The sequence below is a fragment of the Sminthopsis crassicaudata genome, chromosome 5 (genome assembly GCF_048593235.1).
Source record: "Sminthopsis crassicaudata isolate SCR6 chromosome 5, ASM4859323v1, whole genome shotgun sequence".
Classification (NCBI taxonomy): Eukaryota; Metazoa; Chordata; class Mammalia; order Dasyuromorphia; family Dasyuridae; genus Sminthopsis; species Sminthopsis crassicaudata.
Genome location: NC_133621.1, coordinates 61,607,270 through 61,617,117, shown reverse-complemented (window position 1 = coordinate 61,617,117; position 9,848 = coordinate 61,607,270). Strand labels below are relative to the sequence as shown.

The window sequence follows — 9,848 nt, the reverse complement described above, 5'->3', positions numbered from 1 at the left end:
ATTACTTTCCAGATGGTAAGAGTGTCTTTTATAGTTACCTTTAGTTTCCTCCATTTTCCCCAAACTCTCAGCTAATGAAACAATTTCCCACTTACTCCATTACTCTTTACCATGACTATAATAGAGCGCAGTCAAGTGCTTTTTAAAAATCCACTTCATCCCTTTTGCACACCAGAGTGGTTTTGGCTTTTGAATTCCAACAAATTAACGAATACTATAACCTTCAATTCAATTAAAGATATGGCAGGAGCTTCTCACCATGCTTTCCTGCTTGTATCTTTTACCTTTCAGCTTAAAGCAACACCCCATACACACACCCCTAGCCCTATCTCTCCTTTATTATGACACTTAGCCCTCTGAACTGACTTCCTACTGTTGTAGTGAAAGCTGAAAACCACCAGGTGTCACAAGGGGATGAAACATCAAAAGGTCCTTTAAACTAAGGTTTAAGATTTCAAGGGGCAGCAATAAATTCAGGCCTAAGCTGAATCAAAGGACCATATTTTTAGACCTAGAAGGAATCTTAAGAGATCATCTTGTCCAATTTCCTTATTTTAGGGATGAGAATGCTGAAGCTCAGAGCATTAAAGTGATTTGCTCACTGTGATACAGACCGGAAGCCGAACTGGAAATCCAGGTATTTTAACTTTCAGGCAAGTGTTCTGCCACCATACTATGGTTTTGTCAAAAACACACACACACACACACACACATATATATATACACACATTACTAGACAAAGCGGGAAATAGGAGAGAAATTAATAAATATCATCTCAGATAACAAAGATAATAAAAGTTACTAGACAAAGAGGATAAGAAAGTAATAAATATAACCTCACATAACAATATATAATATATATTCATGTTAATAGACAAAGAAGAAAATAGGAAAGAAATTATTAAATATCATCTTGGATAACAATTACAAAGACAGGGTATTTATTATAGGAAAAGACCTCAAAGAGTAATGTATGATAGTGCCCCATTTGAGGTATCCGAGAGGATAGGTTTTTTTTTTTTTTTAAGCTATTCTTTTTTATACCGCTTTTAATTTTCAAAACACATGCATATATATTTTTCAACATGCACCCTTCAAAATCTTATGTTTCAAATTTTTTCTCCCTCCCTTCCTCCCACTCCCACCCTCAGACAGCAAGTAATACAATACATGTTAAACATGTGCAGGTCTTCTATAGATGTTTCCATAATTAGCATACTGCACATGAAAAGTCAGATCAAAATGGGGAAAAAAATGAGAAAGAAAACAAAATGCAAGCAAACAACGACAATAACAAAAAGTGAAAACACAAAGTTGTGATCCACATTCAGTCCCCACAGGCCTCTCCCTGGGTGCAGATGGTTCTCTCCATCACCAGACCACTGGAACTGGCCCGAATCACCTCGCTGTTGGAAAGAGCCACGCCCTTCAGAGTTGATCATGGTGTAATCTTCTTGTTGCCCTGTATAATATTCTCTTGGTTCTATTCACTTCACTTAGCGTCAATTCACGTAAGTCTCCCCAGGCCTCTCAAATCATTCTACAAGAGAGAATAATATTGCAAATAATTTAATCTTATTCCTTTATATGGCAAAACTTTGAATTATGACTATTTGGAACAAAAGTCTTCTTAAAATATGTGGATACAGTGTCACAAACAGTATTTCCTTGATAGTGATGCTTGCCTTCTGCTAAAACATAATAACACCCTCAAACCTACTAAGATGTTTAATAATCTCAATAGCTACCTCAAAAGCTAAATAGTCCATAACCCAAAAAGCTAAATAGTTTACTGCTGTTCATTTTGTTATTTTATATTTTTTTATTTTCTCCCTTATTGTCATAATCCTCCTACTCCATTAATAACTCCTTTATTTTCATTTATAATATTCCATTAATATATTATGGATGAAAATAAATAAGTTATGTAGTCAAACAGGAAGCCTCCTAGAAACACCTAGCCCAAGGTGTATAGAATGGAGGAGAGAAAAAGCTGTTCTCTAGTGTGCTGTTAGTTTGTTTGCTTCAAATACTCCTATAACCAATTTTCTGTTTTTAATGGGAAAACAAAATGGGGTAACCCATTTTGTTAAAACTATGAGCAATAGAAAAGTGAAAAGGCCTTGATGATGACCTTAGGGTCTTTCCTATAAGTAAAATATATGAACTTTACCATAGGGACTTTGTGATAATTCATTTTGGCTAATTGATGGACTTTCTGGATTATCTCCATATTCTCAGCTGGTTTAAGTTGCTAGATGTTGCTAATTTCAATCAAGTCTAACTCTGGAACTCTATCTGGGGTTTTCTTAGCAGAGATACTGGCTTGGTTTGCCATTCCCTTTTCTAGCTCATTTTAAAGATAAGGAAACTGAGGCAAACAGGGTTGTCACATACACAGTGTTACACTGCTAATAAGTCTCTGAGGCCAGATTTGAACTTAATAAGATAAGTCCTGACTCCAGAATGACTCTATCTTCTTTCCCATCAAACTACCCAAGTTGCTGGATGGTATCTTTAAAATAAGTGACATTATTGTATTATAGGTGAGAATAAAAGAGTTAAGTTTTACAAGAATGGTCATATTTCATTATTTTGGGGCAGATGATATATAAATTGAAAAGGGAGAGAAAAGTTAGAGGGGAGAGTAAAAAAAGCAAGTCAGAACCAGAGGAAAAAAGCAACATAATAGAAAAAGCAAAATGTGGTAAAGATGAAAGGAAAAAAATTGAAGTTAACCAGTAGTTTCCGTATTGTTTTTCATGTCCCTCAAATCTAATCATTTTCTCAAGAAAACCCAGTGAATGATAAGAATGTAGAAGGCAAGAAAATCTTTCATCTTTTAATTGGTCCCCATGAGCCCATATAATCTTTGTATATGTAGTCCACATAACATAATTATTATTTTTTTATACAGGGACACTTAGGAAAGGGTCATAGATTTGGAGCTAAAAGGGACCTTAGAGATTATCTAGTCAATTTCCTCATTTTACAGATGAAAAAACTAAGGCTTATCACAATACTCTCATCCTAGGAAGAAAAGGTTTTACTCGGGACAAAATTCTCTCTTCTTTGCTTAAAGGCAGGAAATGGTAAAGATCTAGTTTCAGTGTTTGAAGGAGACTAGAAGTGATGGAGACGATACTACATCTCAGAAACACTCTATCGATCACTTTAAATTATTCCAGGATTAGACATAGCAATATCTAGAGCAGTTCCTGAAGAGAAGTCCTCCTAAGCCTATTTCTAAAGGCAAGGCCCAAACAATCTTGAGCCAGTTCTAACCATAAGATCCAAGAGTCTGAAACTAGAAGCTGCTTTAGAACACATCTAGTTCAATCCTTCCCTTACACATAAGGAAGAAGAGGCAGAGGAAGGTTAAATGATTTGGCATGCCTTTATTCCTCCCTACTCAAAACATGAGGCAACTCACTTCCTTTCTTTTTTTTTTTTATTATTATATATATATTTTATTATATATATATTTTTATAATATTATCCCTTGTATTCATTTTTCCAAATTACCCCCCCTCCCTCTATTCCCTCCCCCCGATGACAGGCAATCCCATACATTTTACATGTGTTACAATATAGTCTAGGTACAATACATGTGTGTGAATATCATTTTCTTGTTGCACAATAAACATTAGAATCCGAAGGTACATGCAACCTGGGCAGACAGATATTAGTGCTAACAATTTACATTCACTTCCCAGTGTTTCTTCTCTGGGTGTAGCTACCTCTGTCCATCATTGATCAACTGGAACTCACTTCCTTTCTTTCTTTGGAACAGTAGATAGAGCTCTGGGCCTGGAGTCAGGAATTCCAATCTGGCCTCCACTTACTGTGTGACCTTGGAAAGTCACTTAATCTCTGCACCTACTTAGAAGCCCCTACTTTGGGAGATTGGCCTTCAAATCAAATGAGAAAATTATTTCTTAGCAAGTAATTCAGTGTTTGATGCATAGTAGGTGCCATATAAATGTTTATTCCCTTCCTTTTTCTTCTCTAATCTATTGGGTTAATTTTGCAGATGTTGGCTATTCTAACAGAAGCATTTTTGTTTGACCACAAGGCCAACAGCAATAAAAAGGCCACTCTCCTCCTTGCAGCCCTCTCCTGAGGCTCTAGGTTCTAGTGGATAATTTTCATTCTTCATTTATTCATTCATACAAGCTAAGTCCTGCCTTTCCCTGACTTATAGCACACATCTGTCAATATTTGTTTGACATATACTCAAGTCAGGACACAAGAGTAAGGTGGAAGATCGCCAGAAAGTCTCCTTATCATTTCCACACCCTGTGGTGCTCCCAGTATGTCTGCTTGCTTGTACGAGGCTCCCCTCCTTCCTTAGGCCACTAGTACATTTAGTTTGAGTTACATGTATGTAACTTAGCTTTTTTTGTCTGCTCCTCTACCTCTCAGCTTTGAATCCCTAAGGATTGATGAGAACCTGCTTACTTGAACCTGGTTCTCACTTGTTACTTTGTGGATCTGGATCTCCAGATGCTAATTTGGATCTGGAAATCCAAATGCTAACAACGACCTCAAAGAAATTAATTCAACATTTTTCCCATTGTGGTTGCCATGTTTCAGCTCAAAACTGCTTCTTCCCACTTATTGTCCCTATTCCCCACTTAGCTCCCTCCTAACCCATAATAGAAGGAAGCACCTGCTCTTCAAACTTACTCCCCCTTTGCTGCCATTAATATAGCTGTTTCCTTTCTTAGTCAGAACACAGCCTTCTCTAGCTATATCCCTGAAATTATTACTCTGGAGAGTTGCTTGTCCCTTCCTTCTATTTGAGATAAGTGAGGCTTTTCCATGTCTGTTTTATTTTTTAAAGCAATTTTAGGATGAGAGACTTTATCCTTTCTTTTTTTAAACAAAAAACAATCTTTGGCTTCAAACTCATGCTAATCTAAACCAATAAGTGCAGTTTATGGGTTTTGTTTCTCTGTTTTGGAAGAACCTGGGTTGTTTTTTTTCTATTTTCTGTTTAATTTAACTTAATTTTTCAATTTATGAAAATTGATTTATACTTCCTCCCATCTCCATCATTCCACTGGAAAAAAGAAAAACAAAAACCTTTGTAACATAGCATAATCACACCAAACATCCTAAAAATACATATCTCATTCTGCTTCTTGAGTTCATCTCTTCTCTGTCAGGAACTGGATATCATCCTTCATCAATGGTTTTATGGAATCATGGTTGATCACTGAATTATTCAGAATTTTTAATTCCCTTGAAGTTGTTTTGTCTTTATACCATAGTTATAGACATTGTTCTGGTTCTGCTCACTTCACTCTGTATCAGTTCATATAAATTTTCCCAGGATTTTCTAAAACCATCTTTTCATTATTTCTTACAGCATAATTGTATTCTATCACACCTAGAAATAAAAGACAACTCTGTAAGCCTACAAATTGTACAGCAGGCAGGCATTGTTTTGTGTGGGTAGATGGATCCTTGTCCCTACACTGGTTATATCACAGGTCTTGAAAATGTGGCATATTATGGAGACAATGATAAAGTAAAAATCAGTCCCTGTTCTCAAGAAGCATCCATCCTTTTGGTTTTCCTTGCTGGACATCAGCTACCAGTAAAGTCCCTCCAACTACTTACACTCTGCTGGGCCTAGCAACCACCCTGGGCTCTGCTTTCTCTGCTTATCTGCTTCTCTTTGATTGCTTGCTACCAGTCTTCCCATGCTCCCTCTCTCATCTACTCATCAGTTTAAATATTCTTTCAATATTCAGCCTCTTCCTGCCTTTGGATTGACGTACCATGCTCTTAGTGATTTCATGAACATAAATCCAGCTTCTGAACTGAGAAGTTTTCTTAAAAGAAAACAAAACATATTCTTTCTCTAATACCATGGAAAAGGAGCCATAGCCAAGTCCTTAATGCTTGCCAAATGATATACCTTCTTTAGTGGAGCATAAGTAACCATGGTGAAGAGCTAGGGAAGAAAAGAATTATTTCTCTTTGACCTTGAAAAGTATAACAGAAGCTTGGAGCCCTATTGCATAACAAATAGTCCTTATTATAGGACATTGAAGAAATAGGAAGAAAAAAGGAAGATTTAACATGACATGCCATCCTTGATTTTTTGGGGGGAGGAAGGGAGAAGAAGATCATTTTGAAGAACTATCTCAAACTGTGACTGTTTCCATAATTTACTTATGCTGCTGCCCTCAGTTCAGAATAAGATGGTTCTAAAAGCCAAGAAGTACCATTAGATAGAAAAGATAAAAGGCTACCCTTAAGGATACTGATGAAAGGTCAAGTTAAATATTAGCTAAAAGTCAATTTCAGAGAAAAACATTTAAGTTTAGTTTTGTGCCAACATGGAAATTTCAGAGTATAAGTCATTGCTGCTTCTTTCTTCAGGATACCCCTTTCCTGGGCATTTTATGACTTGTTAACCCTTTTGATAGAGAATGAGGAAGACAATAGAGGAAGTGAAATTCAAATCCATTTACTTTATCTGCCCTGCAAAGAATGATATATCAGTCATAATAAAATTGTCACTTTGAACCGTTTGCGTTTCACTTATCCACACTTTTTAGATCCCCTCCTTGTCCATCCATCTCTGTTTTCTTGATTAATCAAAAGCTAACTATTCTAGGAGAACTGAAAGACAATGAGACACTTCTCTGGTGGCCTGACATGACCCTGATGCTTAATCCTGTTCACTGGTTCCAAAAATAGTTTCATTGTGGAGGAATTTCAGAAGGAAGTAATTAGTATCTCCCAAATAAACCTGGAAAGGTTGTGATCATTCTGGATAAGATTTATAAAAATAACAAGTTATACTTTTCTATGTTGGTTTTCCCTGAACCATAAGAATTTGGACAGATATTGCTTAACTGTCAAAAATGTCAGATCCAATCATACAAATATTGGTACACCAAAATTTCATTTTGTTTGGTGATGAGCTCAAGGGATATTGCACATGTTAGGGCCAGACTTCAAGAAAACTGCTGAATGACCAATACCCTTTCTTATGCCAATGTGAAATTCATTCCACCCTGCACCTTTTTGTCACTGGTGGTGTGAGATGAACCTTATTATGACATTATCCTTGGGTCCCATGTCATAGGTTGGAAATTAAAGTGAATAGCAACTAAATCGTAAAGTCCTTTTGGGTTCCCATTCATCAGCATCCCTTGGCTAGAAACCAAGATTTGCATTCTACTAGATTTTATAGCAAAGAGTATCAACATGAGATTATGCTATATTCTTATGAATTATTAAGGTGTATTTTGGTTTAACAGCATGAAAAAACCTATAACTGGGATTCAAAATGGTGAAAGTAAAAAAAAATGGAGCTTAGTGTATGAATAAATGATTAATTTCTAAGAGATTTTAAGATCCTTTGTCTAATCTCATTTCTAATTCTAATTTGATTCCACTTCTGTGGAGATTTTGAGAGGTCATAAACTATTTAGAATTCTAACTATCTACAAATAAATGAAAATGTTATTTATTTCCGTGACAATCCTTATTAAAAGTATTCATTATATAGAAGAGAACAGAAGGAAGTTCAGAAGGAAATACAGACAAGAAGGATAGTTTTGAAAGTAGCATGCAGCATTTTTACTAAAGTAAACTATATAGGACACAAATTTGATGTTTCACATTTAATACTCTTTCTGTTCTATTTTGTATGTGGAATTTTTTAGTGTTCATTAAATTCAAAATAAAAAATATCTTTAAAAGTATCTATTATATTCTCTGATTATCATGCTACATGTTTTTATGTTTTTATTGATGGCAAAATGGATAGAAAACTCATCTCAGAGCCCATAAGAACTGTGTAATCACTGGCAAGTTATTTAACCCATGCCCACGTCATGGTGAAGGAATTAATCTGTAATGGTAGAAAGAGAATTTCTTCATGTTGGAGTTCCTTCTACAAATGAATCAGGTGAAGTTTTAATTATTACTTGTAAGGTTTAGCAAACTCTGTTCAATTCATGCCCATGTCCTCCCATAAATTTTCCATAAATGATCTGCCAAGTGTGCTGGAGACCATTCTCAAGACCTTGTGAAATCCTGTTAAATAAAAACAAAAAGGATATAGGAAAAAAAGAATTGCAAATAATGAAGAAATTGAAAGACATGTTTAATCCACTGGGTAAGGTCAATAGCTAAACCTGTCCTGTCCCAACCCCTCCACTGACCTCCAATCTTATACCTCTTTTTGCCTTTTAGCATCCTGAACCTCTTTAAGCAGCTTTAAGCTCAGAATCATCTTTTTTAAATGCTTTTAAATGGTTCCAAAGGGTATAAATTCCATCAACATACAGCTATCACAATTAAAAACAAAAACAAGTTTATGGTTGTCAGGTTACTGCTCTATTCTAACTATTGACTGAGAATCCTTTCCACTATGCACAGGTTAAGTAGTCATGTGGCCTTTGCTTAAAGACTTCTGGAACTCATTGTCTCCCCAAGGCAGCTCATCTCATTCTCACACAGCTCTGAAAACATTCTTTCTCAGAGCAAATCTGAATTCATCTTTCTGTAATTTCAATTCATTGCTATTAGTTTTAACCTCTGGAGGCCAAACAGAAGAAATTAGAAACTTAAAAGCTCAAGTTTTGGGACACCCTGTACTTGAAGACAGTTATGTCCTTTCATGTTATTTTTTTCCTGGCTAAAAATCACCAATACAAGCAACTGCTCCTCTTATAGTGTCAAGTTCTGAATGCCCTCCAGTTTGCCAACAATCTTCCAAAAAGGGGGTGCCTAATATTAAAAACGTTACTCTAAATGTAGTCTGATCAGAGCAGACTATGGGACAACACGTTTCCCAGTCTTGAGCACTTTACATTTCTTTTTTTTTTTCTTCCCTGAGATAATTGCGGGATAAGTGACTTGTCCAGGGTCACACAGAAAGTGTTAAGTGTCTGAGGCCAGATATGAACTCAGGGCCTCCTGACTTCAGGGCTGGTGCTCTATCCACTGTACTACCTAGCTGCCCCACACTTTATATTTTTTAATAGTCTAAAGTAATCTTAGGTTTTGGGATTGCCATTGTTCCTTTTGATACCTATTCTTCTCAAAGACCCAGATTTCTTGTACTGAAAAAGTTAACTTTTTTCCATTCCAAGTATAAAAAACCTTTACATTTTTTTTCTTAAATGACATATTGTTCATTTATCATTATTTTATATTTCTTTCTCACAAATGTTTGCTCAGTTTTACTTAGATTTGGAGTTTCTATGTGAAGACCTGGTTTGTAGTCCTGATTTTGTCACTACAGAAAACAAGTGAATTTCGTTATCTGTGTCTTGGTTACCTCAGCGATGAAAAAGAAGGATTTAGAATTGGACTAGTAGAGAATCTTAAAGCATTTCTGATCCTAAAATGCAGTGATTCTAAGTCTTCAAGGGATGGGAAGTGGGGATAAAGAACATTATCTAAAATACTTGAGCCCACAGAGCTATCTCTAATTCAAATGGAAAAGATCTTTCTGCTTCTGCTAGAAAAGTAAGGAAATAATCAGGTTAAACCACCTATAGTTACAGGAAACATAGAACATCATTTCCTAGTACTGACCATTTTTTAAGCAATAATTTTAGAGTATTTAGAAGCATGAGAGCCTTTAGAAATTATCTAATCCAATCTTTCCATTTTACAGAGATGGAAAGGATGGATCATGGAGCAGAAAAATAATTTACCCAAGGCCACATAGCTAATAAGCAGTCTTTAAATTCAACTCAATTTTACACAGATTTATTGTGTTCCTACTATATATCAGGCATGGAGGACACAAGACCACAAATGGAATTTGGGTTCTTTTTTGAAAACCATTCAAGATGTCAATGTCTTTA

At 35.7% G+C, this 9,848-nt stretch overlaps 1 protein-coding gene across 2 annotated transcripts in view; it reads right to left on the bottom strand.

Annotated features, from left to right (window-relative positions):
* Positions 1 to 691: 691 nt before the first annotated feature.
* THNSL1 (threonine synthase like 1) overlaps positions 692 to 9,848 on the bottom strand; it is a 34,258-nt gene continuing 25,101 nt past the window's right edge. For both annotated transcript variants that reach the window (XR_012482185.1, XR_012482184.1), the window contains exon 3: positions 692 to 1,540. The gene's annotated coding sequence lies outside the window, so the exon portion shown is untranslated. The remainder of the gene's footprint in view (positions 1,541 to 9,848) is intronic.